We start from the raw sequence: 21401 nt of genomic DNA, 5'->3' as shown, positions 1-21401 counted from the left end.
GTTTCGTTGTCTAAACCCTTCCACCATCTGTCTAATGCCATTTTCTATTTTCCGTGATTTCTAATCATTTTCGTTTAGCTCTTTTTTCTTTTTATAGTTCTTTTCCTGTTGACTCTAGTGACGTGACATACACACGTAATTCTCAGCCTAGTTTTAAAAGTCAATTTAATCACGAAGCAATAAAACAATGTTGAAGATGTAGGGACATTTGAGGGAAATAAGTAAAGGCATTTTGAGATCACTTCAAGCCCGAATTGTATGAAACTGGGGCAAATAGAACATAAAGAACCCCTATTGAAATGCATCCTGCCGCATCAATTTGAAGATAAAAGCAAGTTTGCCCTAAATTTGTAGGGATCCGTTCGTGGTAATAAGAGTGAGAGTGTTGTCCAATGGTGCTTTGTATATAACAGATGTAGAAGGCAAATGTGTGGATACGGTCATCAAGTCTGGCGCAATCAAAAGATGGTACGAATGTTTTCCTTGGTTTGTTTAATTGTGTTGTTTGTACCTGGCATGTTTTGAAGATTAGAATGACGAAGGCATTTTGTTCTGCTATCTAAATACTTTATCCCTCGTCACCCCTTTTGATCCTATTTATTTTCTTTCATACCCCTCTTTCGGAATGAGTAGCGAATATCAGAAACACAAGCGTGAAAGATAAGAAAAGGAAGAAAGAAAAAGAGAAAGAAAAGGAAAGAGAAAGAAAGAAAGAAAAAGGAAAAAAAGAAGAAAAGAGAAAAGAAGAAGAAAAATAATAAAAAGAAAAAGAGAAAAGCAAAAGAGAAAAAAACAGAGAAGAAAGAGAAAAGAAAAAAAACACAACAACAAAGTAATTTCTATGACATGAACTACGTTCGACCTGATTCCTTTTAAGGAGACGTAGGCAGCCTCACGGTTCGGTCTCATCAAAACAAAAATCCAAAAGTCCCCCATGCAAGAAACTGGGGCAGAAGTTGTGTTTGTTGTGAGAAACCTGATTCCGAAAGTTGTAATTTTAACCCATTTGAATTGTTTTGAGCCTTTTATACCCTTTACTTATAACTTTGTCCAAAAGCCCACATTACGGTCCAAAGAAAGACCTTCTGATCAGTCTTTGAGAAATGCCAAGTCGAGCAAGTAAAGGTAATTCATGTCAGGGGCAACACTCTGGTTCAAGCAGGAAAATAAAAATGAGAGAGTCTTATTGGTAAAAACCCTCACGGGTACTGTAAGGCGACGAGAGCTGAGAGAAATAAAAAATGAGAGAGTCTTATTGGTGAAAACCCTCGCGGGCACCATAAGGCGACGACAAGTTGAGAGAAAGAACAAAATGAGAGAGGCTTGATGGTGAAAATCCTTCAGGCACTACAAGTCGAATAAGGATTGTGAATCAAATTGGATAATCGGAGCATTAAAGCCCAGTTTCACGGTTCAGGGGTATAACAAGAGTTGAACATCAGATTTGTTTGACAGATTAGGCCACTTAATCAACATGTGCATGTCATGGTCATTAGAGTTGGTATCCACATCTGATAGGTTTCTACTCTGTAGTTTTCTTGTTAGGAATCATCTCTTTCCCTTGTTCTTTACTCTGTTCCTTTTGTCTTGTTTACCTCCTCGTTTCGAGTCTGTTTGGTCAGAACAAGTGAGAAATAACTTCAAAATTTGCCACCAGCTTTTCAATTGCACAAAACGGGATATGGCCAGTACATCAAAGTGCATAAGTCAGGAAAGAACAACAAGCGCATTGAGCTGGTAATAATCAACATGCTTTGGGATCCTTATGCAATACAAAGGTTTGGTACACATCAATTCAGGAACAATGTAATAGATGGAGGGTGTTAGGTGAACGGATTAAAGGTATTTTCGGTGAAACACGATGGTTTGGTACATATCAATTCATAAACAATGCAACAAGATGGAGGGGTTTGGTGAACGGATCAAAGGTATTTTCTGTGGTAATATCGACAAAAGGTGTTTAATCAGTGACAAGCGAGGTCCTCCGAGCAGAAATCAAAGTTATCATGGCAAGTGAATGAGTAACAAACCTCAAGGCCAGGGCCAGTGGTTTAAGTCAAGAAAAAACAACATGCGCGATGAGTGGGTGGAAATTGTCGTGCTTTGAGATTCATGAGAAACACAAAGGTTTAGTACATGTAAATGCAAGAGCACAATGCAATAGATGAAGGGTATTGGGTTGGAATGGATCAGAAGTATTTTCCGTGATAAGGGTGACAGAGAAAGTGGTTAATCAATAAACAAGCAAGGTCTTCGAGTGGAAATCAAAGTTATCATGGGAAGTGAAGGAGCAACCGTCCTCAAAATCAAGGCCACAAACCAACCACCATATTTTTAAGCTGACAATATTTTTCTTTGATTTGAAGCAGGGGCAGAAAACTCGTTTGTTTCGGAGAAACCCTCCGTGGAGAAAGGCAGTCACCAAAAAGGTTTGACCGTAAACTTTCAGGACCCTCCTGGAAAATGGGATCTAGTTTAAAGTTCAGAAATAGCATAATCTGCATAAATATATCCCAAAAGAATATAAGTTAGCTTAGAAGTTTGCATGTCCGAGATAGGATTCAATTAGGAGTTTCCAGGACCCTCCTGAATAATGGAACTTAGCTTTAAGATTTCGATTAGATAACAACAATTTAGCGCAAACTTTGCTGTATGGTAGTATAATTCAGCCATGAAAGTTGTCAACCCTAAGATAAAAATTGACATTTGATTTTCAGGACCCTCCTGGATAATGAGGAGTAGTTTAAAGATTCTCTTAGATAGCAAGATTTAGCAGAAGTCACACCTGTAGATGATATAACTTAGATTTAAAGTTGTCGTTCAGTTAAGAGTTGTCAGGACCCCCCTGCATAATAGGACCTAGCTTTCAAATTCTTAGTAATATTTGGTAATATGATTCAGTTTAACACTCACATATGTGCCCAGTTACCAAACTGGGCCAAAAAACGTTTCTTTGTTTTTGTCTATTTTGTTGAAATCAGGTACCCTCTTGGAGAACAGGGAGAAGACTTTCAAGCGTAGTAGTCAGGAGCCCGTCTGGAGAACAAGGGAGTACAATTTAAATTTTAGCTTTCAAATTCTTTGTTTTGTCTATGTTGAAGTCAGGAGCCCGCCTGGAGAGCAGGGAATACATTTCAAGTCAGAAGTCAGGAGCCCGCCTGGAGAGCAGGGAATACATTTCAAGTTGAAGTCAGGAGACCGCCTGGAGAGCAGGCAATACTTTCAAGCGTAGCAGTCAGGAGCCCTCCTGGAGAACAAGGGAGTACAATTTAAGTTTTAGCTTTCAAATTCTTTGGTTTGTCTATATTGAAGTCAGGAGCCCGCCTGGAGAGCAGGGAATACATTTCAAGTTGAAGTCAGGAGCCCGCCTGGAGAGCATGAAATACTTTCAAGTTAGCAGTCAGGAGCCCGCCCGGAGAACAAGGGAGTACAATTTAAGTTTTAGCTTTCAAATTCTTTGTTTTGTCTATGTTGAAGTCAGGAGCCCGCCTGGAGAGCAGGGAATACATTTCAAGTCAGCAGTCAGGAGCCCGCCTGGAAAACAAGGGAGTACAATTTAAATTTTAGCTTTCAAATTCTTTGTGTTGTCTATCTTGAAGTCAAGAGCCCGCCTGGAAAGCAGGGAGCACTTTCAAGTTGAAGTCAGGAGCCCGTCTGGAAAGCAGAGAATACTTTCAAGTCAGTAATCAGGAGCCCGCCTGAAGAACAAGGGAGTACAATTCAAGTTTCAACTTTCAAGTTCTTATTGATATTTGGTTATGTGATCCATTTTACACTTACATCTGTGCCCAGCCACCAAACCGAGGCAGAAAAGTTTCTTTGTTTTGTCTATTTTGTTGAAGTCAGGAGCCCTCCTGGATAGCATGGGAATATATTCACGTTTTGGAGTCAGGGGCCCCGCTTGGAGAGCAGGGAATACATTTCAAGTTAGCAGTCAGGGAGCCCCACCTGGAGAACAGGGTCAGTTTTTACTTTAGTCAAGCTTAATTTAGAGTTTTCCTAGTATATTCTTTAGTTTAATCATTGCATCAATAGTACAAGTGGTTTACAATTTTGCTAACAACTCACAAATCTTCCTAGTGCAAACTGGGGCAGAAAAAAATTTCTTTGTTTTGTCTATTTTGTTGTAATCAGGCGCCCATCTGGAGAACAATGGGAGACAACTCAAGTTTCTAGGGAAAGCAGTGTCGAAGGAAGACAACTCAAGTTTCTAGGGAAAGCAGTGTCGAAGGAAGACAACTCGAGTTTCAAGGGAAAGTAGTTTCGAAGGAAGACAATTCAAGTTTCAGGGGAAAATGGTTCAAAGTGGAAGGGAAAACAGTGTCAAGTAACAAGATAAGACGGTTCAAGTCCAGCAATCAGACGCCCACCTAGAAAAAAGGGAATTCAATTTAGAATACAATTCAAGTGATGTAATGAAAAAAGCTCGCGTCAAGAATGCGAGTCAGCAGTCCTAGATGGTCAACAGAAGTTAATCAATAAAGGAAAAAAGAGAAAGGCAACAAGTTAATCCAAATGCAGAAGTTGATGAAGGATGTGAGCTGCTCAAGACATGGCCGAGGTCACAAGCAATACATGTCCGGTCTTGGTCCGAAAATATGAAGAAGAACGAGCTAGCACCTGCAGCTGGCGAGCGTTAAGGTTCAAATCTAAAGTCTGCATGAAGAATCACTCAAGACTCAAGATCAAGCTTCAGAAGACTTATAGATAGGAATCTTGTAACTCGTAATTGATAGGCTTAACTAGTCTTTTTCATGTTTTGATTTTGATGTAATAGCAGGATTGTGGTCCGGAACCTCGGCGGAACGGCACCTCGACCGGATCTCCACCTCGGCATACTCCGTCATCTCACTCATTTCTGAACTACATGTGGCATGATTCCTTTATAGCCAAGAATATGTAGGCAACCCAGATACCAGGGCTCGGTCACATTTTCCTTTTCTCTTAGTTTTAGTCTCTCCAAATAAGGGTCGGGTCAAAAATCTGTCTAATCAGTCTTTGTCTGAAAACTCTGTACGTTTCCAGTCAAAGAGGGGCAGCTGTAGACATGTGATTTTTGACCCTCCCCAAGATTTTTTATATATTAGCGTAAAATATTTAATTTAGGCATAATATAGATATTTTAAGTAATTTTTGACTCTTTTACTCTATTTTATTACAAGAAAACAAAATTTACAAAAATAGATTCATTAATGTTTCGTAGTCATTTTTAATCTTAAAAAAATATATACAACAATAGTATCGTATTTTTATTTTAATATGATATTTGAAAATACCAAAAATAGATTTGTTTTAATGGTTAGTTTTATTTTATTAATTATTTGAATAGTAGTAATAATTAATAAATGGGCCCGTATTTTTAATCTCGTTCGCAGCGAAAGAATAGAACTTGGGCTCGAGCAACCCATTTTTAGGCATAATTTTGGACCTAGCCCACAATTGTCAAGCCCATAATTCCTAGGCTCATACCCCTTAACCTAATAACCCTACCAAAAAAACCTACAATATATATATATATAAAAAAAAGAAAAATCCTAAGACTAAAAAAAAGACACTGAAAACGACGAAAACAAAAAACGAAAAGCGGCGCATCATCTTCTTCACAAAATCAATACCAGAGAACGACCCCCACCCCTCTTCCGTCTATCTTCTTCAAGCACCCCCCACGATCTCGTCTTTCTCCCCACCCAAACGACCCCTACGACCCCTCGATTTCTCCTCTCCTCACCAGCGGCGAGCTCGCCGTAACACCTCAAATAACGACCCAACACCCAGCTCCCCACCACCTATCTCGTCGACTTTGACCCGCCGGACCTTCCGCCAGTGACACCATATCCGGAGAGCTTCACCTTCACACACATAGTCACGCACATGAAAGGAGTGAGGGAACAGGCGTAAGGCAGGTTCGAGATTTCAGAAAGTCAAAAAATAGTCCAAAAAATGTTTCGTCTTCCTCATCCTTGGTTTAATTCTTAGTTTCTGAAACATGGATGTTTAGCTGAGGTCTGGTGTCGTTTGCGAGTTTTAGTCGTGTGGAAGTTGTCGTACGTTGGTTCCGGTCTATGGTTATCACTGTCCATTTTTTCTGTCGAGCTCGAGCTACTGAAACTCTATGTTGTTGTAAACGTCGCTGCTTTTTCCAGTGTTTTGCCGGAGTTTCACCATCTCCGACCAGTTTATTCTTACTATAAACGTAGCAACTTCAGCTTCTTTAACTGTTGTTGGTCTCTTAAGTTGAGCTCAGGTCGTCAAGGTTATCGAAGTTTCCCGGCGAGGTTTCCTCTGTCCACGCCCCGTCCTGATTTTTGCTTTTGGATAATTTCCATTTGGACTGCTTGTACATCGGCTAGGAGTTATCTAAAGGTCTCATCTTCTCCCTTTTAATTCTTCTGCTTTTGCTTCCATGATATTTATTGGAATTTTGGCTACATTAATGAGTGTTTAAGTTGAAATGATATGCTTGTGGTTGCAAATATGTTAAGATCATGAATCTGTTGAATGAGTTTGACGCATATTTTTTTTCCATTTTTTTCTTTTTTTTTTTGGTTTTGAAGGTTTAACATCATATAGCAATATCTTAGATATTTTCTTATTTCAAGTTATTTGCTTCACGTGCAGTCCATTTGAGTGCTTGAGATGCATATGTCAATTCTAGATTTATCTTGCATGAAACACTTATTTTGGTCAAATAAGATTTGGAAAAGGGAACTAAATAGAGTAACTCAAAAGGGCTCTGGAATTTGGGCTGTTATGTGGTGTTTGAAATCTAGTATTTGGTCTTTGATTTAAAATTGGGGAGATTTAGACCTTATAATAAATTTTTGGTTTTAAGAAGTTGGGTTGTTGAGAGTTGTTAACTAGTTTACTCCATTCTCCACATCACTTCTCTGTAACTCATGGTCCTCACTTAATTAATTTTAATCCTTTAGAAATCGAGGTGTGCCATTTAGTTGAATTTTTATGGCCCTCACAAAGTTGAATGTTCGTAGTTTGCCTTAGGCCTGTTTAATATACCACAGTGATCGTGGACACGTTCGCGTGACACGATTACGGTTTCTAAAAACAAAATCAGAGTATACGTTCGTGTAACTTCGGCTAAAATTTCTTAATAATAATAAGCGTTATTAATTGTGGACGCGTTCGCGTGACATGATTTTTGACGTGCCAAACAAATGGGTATACGTACGCGTGACTCAGTTCAAGATAATTTTCTTAATTAAAAAGCGGTAAAGGGGTAAATGCACATAGGATCTAAAATCAGTAATTTTAATAAGCCAAGTATGATCAGAGCAACCGTGCTAGAACCACGGAACTGAGAATGCCTAACACCTTCTCCCGGGTTAACAGAATTCCTTACTTGGATTTCTGGTTCACAGACTGTAATACAGAGTCAATCTTTTTCTCGACTCGGTATTTGAACCGGTGACTTGGGACATCATAAATCTCCCAAGTGGCGACTCTGATTTTTTAATAAATAAACAAACCCGTTTTGATTGTCCTTTAATTGGAAAAACTCCCTTGTATTTATACCCTTTACGGGGTGTAAGTAAAAAAGGAGGTGTGACAGACCCTATGCCCATTCACTCTGAAGACTTTCCCATTTTTGTTCTTAAAATCAAGTGCACCAAACGGGGTCACACACACCACTTCAAAAGGTCCACTCCATTTTTACTTAAGCTTTCCCCGAAACAGATGTAACCGAGAATTGAACAAGAGAACCAAATCACCCACTTTGAACTCCTTGCTACGAGCATATTTATCATGAAGGTACTTCATCTTGTCCTTGTACAAGGAAGAACTGGAGCAGGCATGGAATCAGAATTCATCAAGTTTATTAAGCTGCTCCACACGAAGATTGGCTGCAACATCTCATTCAAGATTTAGCTTCCTCAAAGCCCACATGGCTTTGTGCTCTAATTCAACCGGTAGATGGCAAGCTTTCCCAAACACCAACCGATACAGAGACATACTAATCAGAGTCTTCTAAGCAGTCCTATAAGCCCATAGAGCGTCATCCAACTTCTTTGACCAATCGGTCCTATTAGCATTGACCGTCTTTGACAATATACTTTTGATTTCTCTGTTGAAGACCTCAACTTGACCACTTGCTTGAGGATGATAGGGAGTAGAAACTTTATGATTGACACCATACTTTACAAGCAAAGTGTCAAAAGCTCTATTGCAAAAATGAGACCCCCATCATTTATGATTGCATGAGGAGTACCAAACCTTGTAAAAATGCTCTTCTTGAGAAATGCAACAACACTCTGGGCCTCATTGTTGGGCAAAGCCACGGCTTCAACCCACTTTGAAACATAGTCTACCGCCATAAGAATGTATGTGTTCCCACACGAGCTAACAAACGGGCCCATAAAATCAATGCCCCATACATCAAAAATATCAACCTTAAGAATGGTATTGAGAGGCATCTCATCTTTCTTCTAAATTCCACCCGCTCTCTGACATTCATCACACCTTTCACTAGTTCGCTTGCATCTTTGTACAAAGTTGGCCAATAAAACCCACAACTAAGAACTTTGGAAGCCGTCATCGCCCTACCATGATGGTCACCATAGGGAGAGTAATGACAAGCCTCCAAGATACTCAATTGCTCTTCCTCTGGGACACACCTTCGGATCACACCATCCATGCAAATCTTGAACAAGTATGGCTCATCCCAATATAAATTCAAAGTATCCCACTTGAGCTTATTTCTTTGATTAGAAGAGAACTCACGCAGGATTATACCAGTCATAAGAAAATTAGCAACATCCGCAAACCATGGCATTCCATTCATCGACACCAAAAGGAGTTATTCGTCGAGAAATGAATCATTGATCTCTAGGCCATCATGAGGCCTCCCCTCCTCCTCCAAGCAGGATAAGTGGTCCGTCACTTGGTTCTCACTACCCTTCCGGTCCTCAATCTCCAAATCAAACTCTTGAAGTAACAAGACCCACCGCATCAGTCTAGTTTTGGAGTCCTTTTTCGTCATCAAGTACCAGAGTGCAGCATGATCGGCATGGATTATGACCTTGGCACCCATGAGATACGACCGAAATTTCTCCATTGCGAACACAATAGCCAAAAATTCTTTCTTGGTCATCGTGTAGTTCACTTGAGCATCATTCATTGTCTTGCTCGCATAGTACACTGGATGAAATATTTTTTTCACTCTTTGACCCAAAACCGCCTCAACCGCAACGTCACTCGCATCACACATGAGCTCAAAGGGCAAACACCAATTAGGTGCGGTAACGATAGGAGTGGTGGTCAACTTATGCTTGAGAAGTTCAAAGGCTTGCATACATTTTTCATCAAACACGAACTTAGCATCTTTTTCCAACAACTTTCAGAAGGGATTCACTACTTTCGAAAAGTCTTTGATAAATCTCCGGTAAAACCCCGCATGCCCAAGAAAACTTCGAACCCCCTTAACAAATATAGGGGGAGGGAGCCTTGAAATCACATCAATTTTTGTTTTGTCTACCTCAATACCATGCTTTGAAATATTATGCCCAAGTACTATGCCCTCTTCCACCATAAAGTGGCATTTCTCCTAATTGAGAACAAGATTGGTTTCTTCATAACAGGCCAAAACTCTGTCAAGATTTTTCAAGCACTCATCAAATGAATCCCCCACAACACTAAAGTTTTCCAGGAACACCTCCAAAATGTCTTCCACCATATCGGTGAAAATGGCCATCATACACCGCTGAAATGTTGCCGGTGCATTACACAACCCAAAAGGCATCCTAGAAAAGGAAAAAGTTCCATATGGATAAGTGAATGTGGTCTTCTCCTGATCTTCCGGAGCAATCAAGATTTGGTTGTACCCAGAATACCCATCCAAGAAACAGTAAAAGGCACGCCCAGTAAGTCGGTCTAATATATGATCAAGAAAAGGCAAAGGAAAGTGATCCTTGCGGGTCACTTTATTCAACTTGCGGTAATCCATGCATACCCTCCAACCGGTGACGGTTCTGGTAGAAATCAACCCATTTTGTGAATTTGCAACCACGGTCATGCCACCCTTCTTTGGTACACATTGCACCGGTGAAGTCCAAGAGCTATCAGAGATGGGGTACACAACCCCGACATCCAACCATTTGATCACCTCCTTTTTCATAACTTCTTGCATTGCCACGTTCAACCTCCTTTGATGCTCCAAGGAGAGTTTGCATCATCTTCCAGAATAATCTTGTGCATACAGAATGTGGGGCTTATCCCCCGAATATCAGCTAAAGTCCATCCAATTGCTTTTTTCTGCTTTTGAAGCACCACCAATGTTGAATCAACTTGTATGTTAGTAAGATAAGAGGAAAGAATAACTAGCAAAGTAGAATTTGAGCCAAAGAACTCATACCTGAGGTGTGGAGGCAGTGGTTTCAACTCAAACACCAGAGGCTCCTCAATTGAAGGTTTTGTTGGTGGAGTCTTCCTATTTTCAAGGTCCAAAGATAATTTCCTAGGCTCATAAGAGTAAGAGCCCATCCCATGTAAAGCATTCATGCACTCCACTCGGCCCTCATCATCATTGACATCAAGATTCAACAATACGGCTTCCAAAGGGTCCTCCACATTGATCATTGCACTGGTGTCATCAACTATCACTGCTATGACAAGGTCCACAAAAGAGCACACCTCCGTACTATTGGGCTGCTTCATTGATGTACACACATAAAAGACCACCTTTTCATCACCCACCCAGAAGTTGAGTTCCCCTACTTCCACATCAACTAAGGCCTTCCCCGTAGCAAGGAAAGGTCTTCCCAATATGATAGGAACTTCATAGTCCAACTCGCAGTCCAAGATCACAAAGTCAGCTGGCAAGAAAAATTTGTCCACTCGGACAAGCACAACATCAATGATACCCAATGGTCTTTTCATCATTTTATCTGCCATTTGTAATCTCATGGAAGTTGTCCTAGGTTGCCCAATACCCAAAGTTTTGAAAACCGAGAAGGGCATCAAATTGATACTAGCCTCCAAGTCACATAGAGCCTTGGCAAAATCTGCACTCTCAATGGTGCATGGAATGGTGAAAGCACCGAGATCTTCAAGCTTCGGGGCCATTGAATGCACTATTACACAAACTTGGTGAGTCATCTTTATAGTTTCACAATCCATAAACCGCTTCTTTGTCACCAAGTCCTTCATGAATTTAGCATAGCCCAACATTTGTTCAAGAGCCTCCACCAAAGGCACATTGATGGATAAGGTCTTCATCATGTCAATGAACTTTTTAAACTGATTCCAATTTTTTTTGCTTCGCGAGCCTTTGAGGATAAGGAGAAGGTGGCCTTAGCAAAGGTACCTTGGCTTTAGGCACAACCAGCTCCGGCATGTCTATTATGTGTTCCACCTCGACATCTTGAATATCAATCCTCGCTTCTTCATCACATTTTCATCAATCACATTTTCAAACACCAAAGGAACTTCATCTTCTTGCAACTAAACATCATCATCCACAATTTTGCTTTTGTTTGGAGGCATTCACATCACCGCCTTGTCCACTCCTTGTAGTTACCTCCATAACATGATTGTTCCTGCCCTTCGGGTTTACTACCGTATCACTTGGTAGAGCACCCTTAGGGCGAGTATTTAGAGACTGTGAGATTTGGCCTAACTGTACCTCCAAGTTTCTAATAGAGGTATTGTGGAAAGCCAACTAAGCATCCGAGTCTGCATTCTTCTTCATCATTTGTTCGAACATCATTTCAATTCTACCTATATCATTGCTAGAAGAACTAGGAGCTTGAGATAGAAATGGGGATGGATTGTTCGGTTGTTAGTACATTGGGGGCCTTTGAAAGCCTTGCCCCCGGTTTCCTTGGTTTCCATTGTTCCATCCACCTTGATTGTTATTACCACCCCAATTGTTGTTATTACTATTCCAACTTCCCTGATTGTTTTGATTGTTGTTCTGATTTCCCCAGTTGGAGTTTTGGTTGTTGCTCTAATTTCCCCAGTTGGAATTTTGGTTGTTGTTCCCCCATTACCATTGCCTTGTTTTTGTTGATTGCCCCAATTGCCTTGGGGTCTCCATTGTTGTTGTTTGGAAGAATTTCCCCTTTGGCCTTAATAATTATTCACATATTGCACCTCCTCATTTTGTTCATCATAACCATCATTTTGGAATCCACTACAATCATTGTCAAATTGCTCCGAATTCCCTTGGTTCTGTTGATCTCTTTGTCTTCTTTTGTTAACAAGCATATTGACACCCTCCATAACATTCACTTGGCGAGGATTTTGAACTTGTTGCAATTGTGCCTTCGCTAGTTGGTTCATTGTAGTTGTCAACTCAGCAATAGCCTGCCCATGATCATGCAACTCTTTGTGCAAATGAGTAACCATGGGGTCACCTTGGGTACATTGGCTCTACTCTGCCAAGTGGAAGAAGTGTCAGCCATCTCATCAAGAATGTCACAAGCCTCATCATAAGACAGCTTCATAAAGTTGACCCCAGCAAGTTGGTTCAGTATGCATTGGTTTGTGGTATTAATACCCCGATAGAAAGTCTATTGGATCATCGCCTCGGTCATATCATTGTTGGGGCATTCCTTCACCATTGTTATATAACGCTCCCAAATCTCATGCAAAGGTTTCGTGGGCTCTTGCTTGAACGCCAAGATCTCATCTCTCAATGCAGCCATATGCCCCGGTGAGAAAATTTTTGCAATGAACTTATCCTCCAACTCATCCCAAGTAGTGATAGAATGGTTGGGAAGTCGCTCAAGCTAATCAAGTGCTTTCCCTCTAAGTGAAAATGGGAAGAGTCTCAACCGAAGTGCATCTTCGGACATATTTGTTTGCTTGCTCCCCCAATAGATATCCACGACCCCCTTGAGATATTTGTAAGCATTTTGATTTGCAGCGCCCGTGAAATACCCACGCTGCTCCAGCAATGTCAGCATCACATTGGTTATTTGAAAATTGCCTGCCCGGATTTGGGGTGGGACAATAGCACTTACATAGCCTTGGTTCGAAAGCACTCTAGGAGCCACCACGGCTCATCCCAATAGAAATCCAAACTATCCCGCTTGAGCTTCTTCCTTTGGTTAGAAGAGAGCTCACACAAGATTATACTAGTCACAAGGAAATTAGCAACATCCGCAAACCATGGCATACCATTCATCGACACCGAAAGGAGTTGTTTATCCGGAAATGAATCATTGATCTCTAGGACATCATAAGGCCTCCCCTTCTCCTCCAAGTGGGACATGTGGTCCGCCATTTGGTTCTCACTACCCTTCCGGTCCACAATCTCCAAATCAAACTCTTGAAGTAACAAGACCCACCGCATCAGTCTAGCTTTGGAGTCCTTTTTCATCATCAAGTACCGGAGTTCGGCATGGTCGGTATGGATTATGACCTTGGAACCCATGAGATACGGCCTAAATTTCTCCATTGCGAACACAATAGCCAAAAGTTCTTTCCCGGTCACCGTGTAGTTCACTTGAGCATCATTTATTGTGTTGCTTGTATAGTTCACCGGATGAAATATTTTGTTCACTCTTTGACCCAAAGCCGCCCCAATCGCAACATCGCTCGCATCACACATGAGCTCAAAGGGCAAGCTCCAATTAGGTGCGGTAATGATAAGAGTGGTGGTCAACTTAAGCTTGAGAAGTTCAAATGCTTGCATACGTTTTTCATCAAACACGAACTTAGCATCTTTTTCCAACAACTTGCACAAAGGATTCACTACTTTCGAAAAGCTTTGATAAATCTCTAGTAGAACCCCACATGCCCAAGAAAACTTCGAACTCCCCTTATAGATATAGGGGGAGGGAGCCTTGAAATCACATCAATTTTTGCTTTGAGAATAAATGCACCTCCAAGACTGTGAGATTTGGCCTAACTGCACCTCCAAGTTTCTGATAGAGGTATTGTAGGAAGCCAACTGAGCATCCGCGTCCACATTCTTCTTCATCATTTGTTCGAACATCATTTCAATTCTACCCATACATTGCTAGAAGAACTAGGAGCTTGAGATGGAAATGGGGGTGAATTGTTCGGTTGTTGGTACATTGGGGGCCTTTGAAAGCCTTGCCCCCGGTTTCCTTGGTTTCCATTATTCCATCCACCTTTAATTGGGGTTATCAATCTCTTGAGTACGCCCTAATTCCTTGTTGGACCAACTTCAGAGACTTAGACTCTCTTTCTTAAGAAGAGCCAAAGTCAACTAAATACAAACTAGTTTTTGCAACCACTAAATCAGCAATTAAACGTAAAATTAGTCCAAATATCAAACACCCATAGACAATCAAGCATCAAAACAAGAGATCCATCAATTACCCACACTAGGCTTGAGCCACAACCCTAGCTTATGGGTCTAGCTACTCATAATTAAAGAAGAAAACATAGAAATAGATGAAGAAAAACTCATATTAATTAATTGCTAAATTAAACTTGAAGATTCAATGTTGAAATGAAGCTAAAATTACTCAAAATAGCTAAAGGAATGGAAGTCACGAGCGCAGCTCAGTACAAAACTATCTGATGACCTAAAAATGGGAAAAGAAGCTATTTATACTAAGCTGAAAAATCTTACAAAAATACCCCTGTGGGGCTAGTGCGGACCGCACAAAATCACGTGTGGCCGCACTAAGGCTCTAAACTTGAATAAATGGCTCTCTGAATTCGGGCAATGCGGACCGCACAAAATCGAGTGCGGCCGCGGTGGCTTCTAGTGCGGTCCGCATGAAATGGAGCGCGGACCGCATTGTGCTTCAAACTTGGAATTGGAACTTCTCTGAACTCTGGCTTTGCGCACCGCACTAAATCGAGTGCGGCTGCAATGAACTCAATGCGGACCACACAAAACCCCATGCGGCCGCAATGCATGTTGGCCTGGAAATGCACACTCTCTGAACATCACTTGTGCGGACCACACAGAATGGTGTGCGGCCACACTGGCCTTGTTTTTCCTGAGCTTTGCCTTGTCTTGGTACTTGTGCAAGTTTCACTCCTTTTTGAGCTTATCTTTGACATCTTGTTACCTTGTTTCTCAAACCTGCAATCAAGCACATCTTGTGAGCATTTGGGACTATTTTGTACACATTTCTAATCAAAACTTAAGCAAGAAGGAGTATAAAATGTATCAAAATCCCTAGTTATCAGTTTTCTCGAGGAGGTTTTTAATGAGGCGATGAGGGGGACGTCTCGAAGTTCAAAGTATAATTCATTGCCCCGCCTGCCGACGAGCTCTCCAAGCCGAACAATAAAGGGACTAGATATAGGGAAACTCCAATATATGTATGAAACTGACAGATACAATACTCCAGCAAATGAAATAAAGCAACATCTTAATCTTCATCGGTCTTTTTTTGTAATTTAATATTCGACCTCGCTCGAATTACAACTGGTTAACATTTCGACCAACTCGAAATAACACCCCTACGGCCAAAGGCCATCGCCAAATGAAAAATTCAACCTCGCTCGACTCATTTAATATTTGACCTCGCTCGAAATACAACGTGTTAACATTTCGACCAACTCAAAATAACACCCCTACGGTCAAAGGCCATCGCCAAATGAAAAATTCAACCTCGCTCGAAATACAACGGGTTAACATTTTGACCAACTCGAAGTAACACCCCTACGACCAAAGGCTATTGCAACATGAAAAATTCGACCTCGCTCGAAATACAATAGGTTAACATTTCAACCAACTCGAAATAATACCCCACGGCCAAAGGCCATCGCCAAATGAAAAATTTGACCTCACTCGAATCATTTAATATTCGACCTCACTCGAAATACAACGGGTTAACATTTCGACCAACTCAAAATAACACCTCTATGGCCAAAGGCCATCGCCAAATGAAAAATTTGACCTCGCTCGAATCATTTAATATTCGACCTCGCTCGAAATACAATGGGTTAACATTTCGACCAACTCGAAATAACACCCTTACGACCAAAGGCCATCGCTAAATGAAAAATTTGACCTCGCTCGAAATACAACGGGTTAACATTTCGACCAACTCGAAATAACACCCCTACGGCCAAAGGCCATTGCCCGATAAAAAATTAGACCTTGTTCGAATCATTTAATATTCGACCTCGCTCAAAATACAACAGGTTAACATTTCGACCAACTCGAAATAACACCCCTACGGCCAAAGGCCATCGCCAGATGAAAAATTCGACCCCGCTCGAATCATTTAATATTTGACCTCGCTCGAATTATAACGGGTTAACATTTTGAGCAACTCGAAATAGCTCTCCTACGGCCGAAGATCGTCGCCAAAATAAAAAAGTTCCGACCTCGGTCTAATCGTTTAATCTTCAACGTCGTTCGAATTACTTGACATTCAGCGTCGTCCAAATTACTTTATACAACCTTGTTCGAGTTACTAAGATCAACGGTTGTCTACGACAAAACATCACACGAAGCTGAAAAACCAGAGACCCCCTCGCAACAAACAAAAATAATAATTTAAAGGTACACAACAAAAAAGTAATTAGTCCATTACAACTGGATATATTACAAAAGTTTCTTACAAGGGGCTTAAGGACGTCCTCGCAAAAATAACAAAGCAAAAAATGAATACAACAAAGTCCTACGCCACGTCATCCCCCGTGGCATACTCCTCATTGTACCAAGAATCGAAGGCGAGCCTGTCCACATAATCATCATCAACATTGCCCCCACCAGGCGTACCGGGGTCGTAACCATAAGCCTCACGAGTTGCACGTGCTTTAACACACACATCCCGAAGTTCTTCCTCGAAAACCTTCCCATTGGCTTGCAGGGACTTGTACACGTTAAGTTAAGCCTCGGCATGGACCCACATCTCATATAATTCCCATGGCACAACAAGATTGGCCAAAGCATGAGACGTAGAGGGTTGCGACTGTCGTCGCACATCCTCCGCCTTCAAAGCAGTAACTTGTTCATTCAACATGGACAACTTCGCCTCCAGATCTTGGATATATTCCTCAAACCTCGCTACCTTGAGCACGGACGTCTCCATCTCATTGTCCCATTTAGATCTACAAATGCGAAGGGTGTCTTCCAAAGCTGCTACCTCAGAGATGGCATTCACCCTACTCTTTTTTGCACAAGCCAATACATCAGCCTTAACACTCAGCTCGCCCCTCAGATCGACAACCTCCTCCTCCCTTCGATCAAGCTCAACAGTTAAGGTGGCCATCCGTTCTTGAAGGTTGGCATTCTCGGCCATCACCCCCTTGCTCACCTCAAACTCATCCTCCTTGGACTTAAGAGCCGCCTCAAGTTCATTACATCGGACAATGGCCTTCATCAGCTCTTCGTCCCTCGCTTTCAGCTATTCTACCTTTTGCTCCAACTCTTCCTCCTTCTGCTTAAACCCATCACGGAACAACTGAAAATTGTTGTCCTAAGCGAAGACATCGGCCAATGCACGATGCTTAGTGCAACAATCCTTGTATTTAGAGGCCATTTTCCCAAAAACGATTGTCCTCTACTTATCTCTCCGATCGCGCTTGATCTCCATGATAAGAGTCTAACATACAGAGTAAAGAAATATAGCTTAAGTAGATTACGTATACAAAACAAATTCAAAAACAAAAATAAGAGAGAAAAACACTTACCCGCAAAGCCATGCCGAAAATACTCCATGATAGCTCTACATCACTCATCTCCTTAAGCATTGTACTCTCGGAAGCAGTGTACAAAGGGGAAAATGCCGATGCTGCCTACTCAGAATTCACTAACAAGTCATAATCCACGGGGATGGCTATGTGTCGATCAGGACCCTCCGTCCTCACTTCCATGCGAGTATGTTGCTCCAAGAAATCTTGCACATCATCGGGATCAACGTCCGTACCTAAACTATCATCCTCGGCATTTACCATTCCACCCCTTTTGACAGTAGATGATGCACCACCAGCAATAGACTGTACAGATCCCCCGCCTTGACATACCCCTTTGACCCTAGGGGACCTCCCCGCCAAAATGGCGTCCGCTATAAAAATGGCCCATGTGCCTGACCAAGGCGAGGTTGCCACTCCCAAAGCAACAACTATTTTCTTTTCAAGATCGGTGGAGACGGCCTTCTCGAGCTCCACCATCCTCCTTTTCCTTAGTGGTGATTCATCCCTGTTGGAAGGCTCATCCACAAGGTGGTAGATAGGCTAAGAATAGATCTTATCCCATATAATGACGTCATGAGGAGAGTCCCTTGTTGGTACAGCTTGAGTACGATCTCCTCGAACAGACTCAGCTAAGGTAAATTGCATCCCCGCCAATGCAACGGCGTGGCAAAATACCAGGACCAGAGCCTTCTTCTTGGAAGTCTGTGATGACCCAAAAGGTCATCACTTGTTTTAGAAATAAATTCTGTGTTTCGAGGCCTTAAAAAATGCTTTCTGTCTCACATCGATTTGCGTTCATAGTCCGGGAGCATATTCGTATGATGTTTTTAGGTTAGTGTACATGTTTTGTTTGGAGCCCCGAGGTCTCAGGTGAGTTTTAGATAGGCCACGAAGTGGAATTGAACTTAGGAAAGTTGGAGGTTTTAGCTGATATGTGTTTCAGGCTCTGGTATCGCAATTGCGAGGCCAGGTGTCGCAATTGCGAGCCTATCAGTGTTGGGAATTGTGAGGGGCTCTTTGCAATTGTAAAGTATGCCCTGCCCAGCATTGCTCACAATTGCGAGCATTTCCTCGCAAATGCGAAACCCCCAGAAATCCCTATTTATCGCAAATGTAACTATCCCATCACAAATGCGAGTTCGCAATTGCGAACAGTGATCGCAAATGCGAGATTAGCAGGTTTTGAAGGGGTTTGCAATTGCGAATCCTGTTCACAGTTGCGACATCTGCGACCTGCAAATTCATGACTTAGCCGAAAATCATTCATTTTTCAAACCCTTTAAACATAAACTCTCTTGGGCGATTTTTCAAAGAAACGTTCTTCTCCAAATCGATTGTAAGTCATTTCTAACTCGTTTTCTTCAATCTTTAACATCTTTTCACATGATTTCGACTCAAAATCATGGGTTTTCATGGGGGAAATTGGATGTTTTGGGTAGAACCTAGGTTTTTCAAATTTTGGAAATTTGGACCTTGATTTGAGGTCCGATTTCAAAACAAATTATATATTTGGGTTTGTGAGGGAATAGGTAATCGGGGTTTGGTTCGAACCTCAGTTTTTGACCATGTGGGCCCAGGGGCGATTTTTGACTTTTTGTGAAAAACTTTTAAAAACCTATTTTCATGCATTAGAATTGATTCGTTAAGCATTTATTGATATAGTTAAGTAACTTATGGCTAGATACAAGCGAATTGGTGATGGAATCAAGAGGTAAAGCGATAGTTGAGGCTTGAATTATGTTCGTGGCATCGAGGTAAGTGTTTGGTCTAACCCTAGCTTGAGGGATTAAGAGTTGTGTCCTATTTGCCATGTGCTAGTTGTTGAATACGACATATAGGCATGGTGACGAGCATCTATACATTGGTGTCAAGCATGCCCGTGAGTCTTATATTATGATTAATGTGACCCCATTTGTATTGTTCATGCTTTATATGATGATTTCTATTGTTGAGCAAGGTTTGTGGAAGTGATATTTGTATTTGAACATTGAAGAGCGTTGGCTCAAGTTGTAAAGTAATTTGTGGAAGTATAATTGGCAACTGGACCTTATAGAGCATTGGCTAAAATTATGAATTGAGTTGTGAAGTAAATGTGGGGAAAAAAGAGGATTATGATAGTGTCTCCCTTGCCGGGATGTTGTTATTTTAATGTTGTCTCCCTTTCCGAGATGTTATTGTTGATATTGTTTTCCCTTGCCTGGATATGACTATTATACTATTGTTCCCTTGTCGGGATGTACTTGTAAATTTGTTGATTTCCTTGCCCTTATTGCTTTATGATTGTTGTTTGGGTGAGGAAGAGTGTTAAAACACAAAGGGTGATGTCGTGCATTGTTTTGGTGAGAGAGTGTTAAAGCACAAAGGGTGATGTTGTGGATGATTTTGTAAGGAAGAGTGTAAAATTACAAAGGGTGATGTTGTGCCACACGATGTACAATTCTGTGCCGATTATATTGATTTTATGGTGAGGACGAGAGTAAAAGCACAAAGGGTGATGTCGTACAGATTATATTGATTCTTATGGTGAGGACGAGAGTAAAAGCACAAAGGGTGATGTTGTGCACTTGTTTGATTTCTGATTCCTGTTGATAATTGAGTTATGGTGTTCCTTATATTTATCTGTTGTCTTTCTGTTATCATTTGATGTTTCCCCGCAGCATGTTTCCCCCTCCCATTCTTAACTATACATTCCTACTTTTATTTTCTACTGTATATGATTTAACTGCATAGGTTTATTTGGTAGTCTGGTCCTAGCCTCGTCACTACTTTGCCGAGGTTAAGCTAGGCACTTACCAACACATGGGGTCGGTTGTGCTCATACTACACTCTGCACTATGTGCAGATCCTAGTGCAATAGCTTTCAGACCTTAGCTTTGGGTTTGCTTCCTTCAATCCATTCGGAGATCCGAGGTAGTCCTGTAGGCGTACGCATGCCTTGGCGTCTTCTCCTATCCTTTCATTCTATTTCTTTTATATATTTCAGAGACAATGTTGTAATAAATCTTTCAGACCCTTATTTGTAGTAATCCTAGATAGTCTATGGAATTGTGACACCAATTTTAGGTAGTTTATGTATGGATTGGTATTGACATCTTTATTAATATGTTATGTTTTAGTCTTTCGCTTTTTAATTTCTGTTGTTTATATAATATTGGCTCTAAATTGTTAAAGGATTAAAAATGGGGAAAAGGTAAATAATTTAAATGGTTGGCTTGCCTAGCTTTCACTAGTAGGCGCCATCACGACTCCGGAGGGTGGGAAATTCGAGCCGTGACAAGTTGGTATCAGAGCTCTAGGTTACTTAGGTCTCACAATTCACGGACAAGCTTAGTAGAGTCTGAGGGATCCGTACAGAGACGCTTGTATTTATCCCCAGAGGCTGCCAAGTTAGGAAAAATTTCACATTTATTCTTTCCTGTCGTGAGTTTTGGTTCTCAATGCTAATTGAATTTCTACTCTGTTCTTTCACAGATGGCAAGAACACACGTTTCCTCATCTTCTGATCAGTAGCATAAGCCCCTAGCAGCAGCTCCCACGAGGGGCAGAGGGTGAGGCCGAGGCAGAGCTCATCCCGGAGTAGCAGCACCAGCGACAGAGCGTCAGGTTGAGTTTGATGATGAGGTTCCGGCCCACGCAGTTCTGGTGGGCCCAACTCAGGTTCTAGAGGGGTTCATTGCTACCCTAGTACTCCAGGATGCTCTGATCCATCTAGTGGGCCTTATGGAGAGTGTCACCCGGGAAGGCTTGCTTCCTGTAGCACCAGTCGCCTCTCAGGCTAGAGGAGGAGCCCAGACTCCTGCTACTAGCAC

The 21401-nt window shown here is 41.5% G+C and overlaps 1 long non-coding RNA gene across 1 annotated transcript; it reads left to right on the top strand.

The window, feature by feature from the left end:
- Positions 1-5700: 5700 nt before the first annotated feature.
- LOC142172993 (uncharacterized) lies at positions 5701-20664 on the top strand. The gene is made up of 3 exons (XR_012702375.1): positions 5701-6363; positions 19274-19346; positions 20435-20664. It is a non-coding gene; the product is annotated as an uncharacterized LOC142172993 (long non-coding RNA).
- The last annotated feature ends 737 nt before the right edge of the window (positions 20665-21401 follow it).

The sequence above is a fragment of the Nicotiana tabacum genome, chromosome 18 (assembly GCF_000715075.1).
Source record: "Nicotiana tabacum cultivar K326 chromosome 18, ASM71507v2, whole genome shotgun sequence".
Classification (NCBI taxonomy): Eukaryota; Viridiplantae; Streptophyta; class Magnoliopsida; order Solanales; family Solanaceae; genus Nicotiana; species Nicotiana tabacum.
Note: the sequence above shows the minus strand (reverse complement) of the source record. Positions and strands in the feature narration are given on the sequence as shown.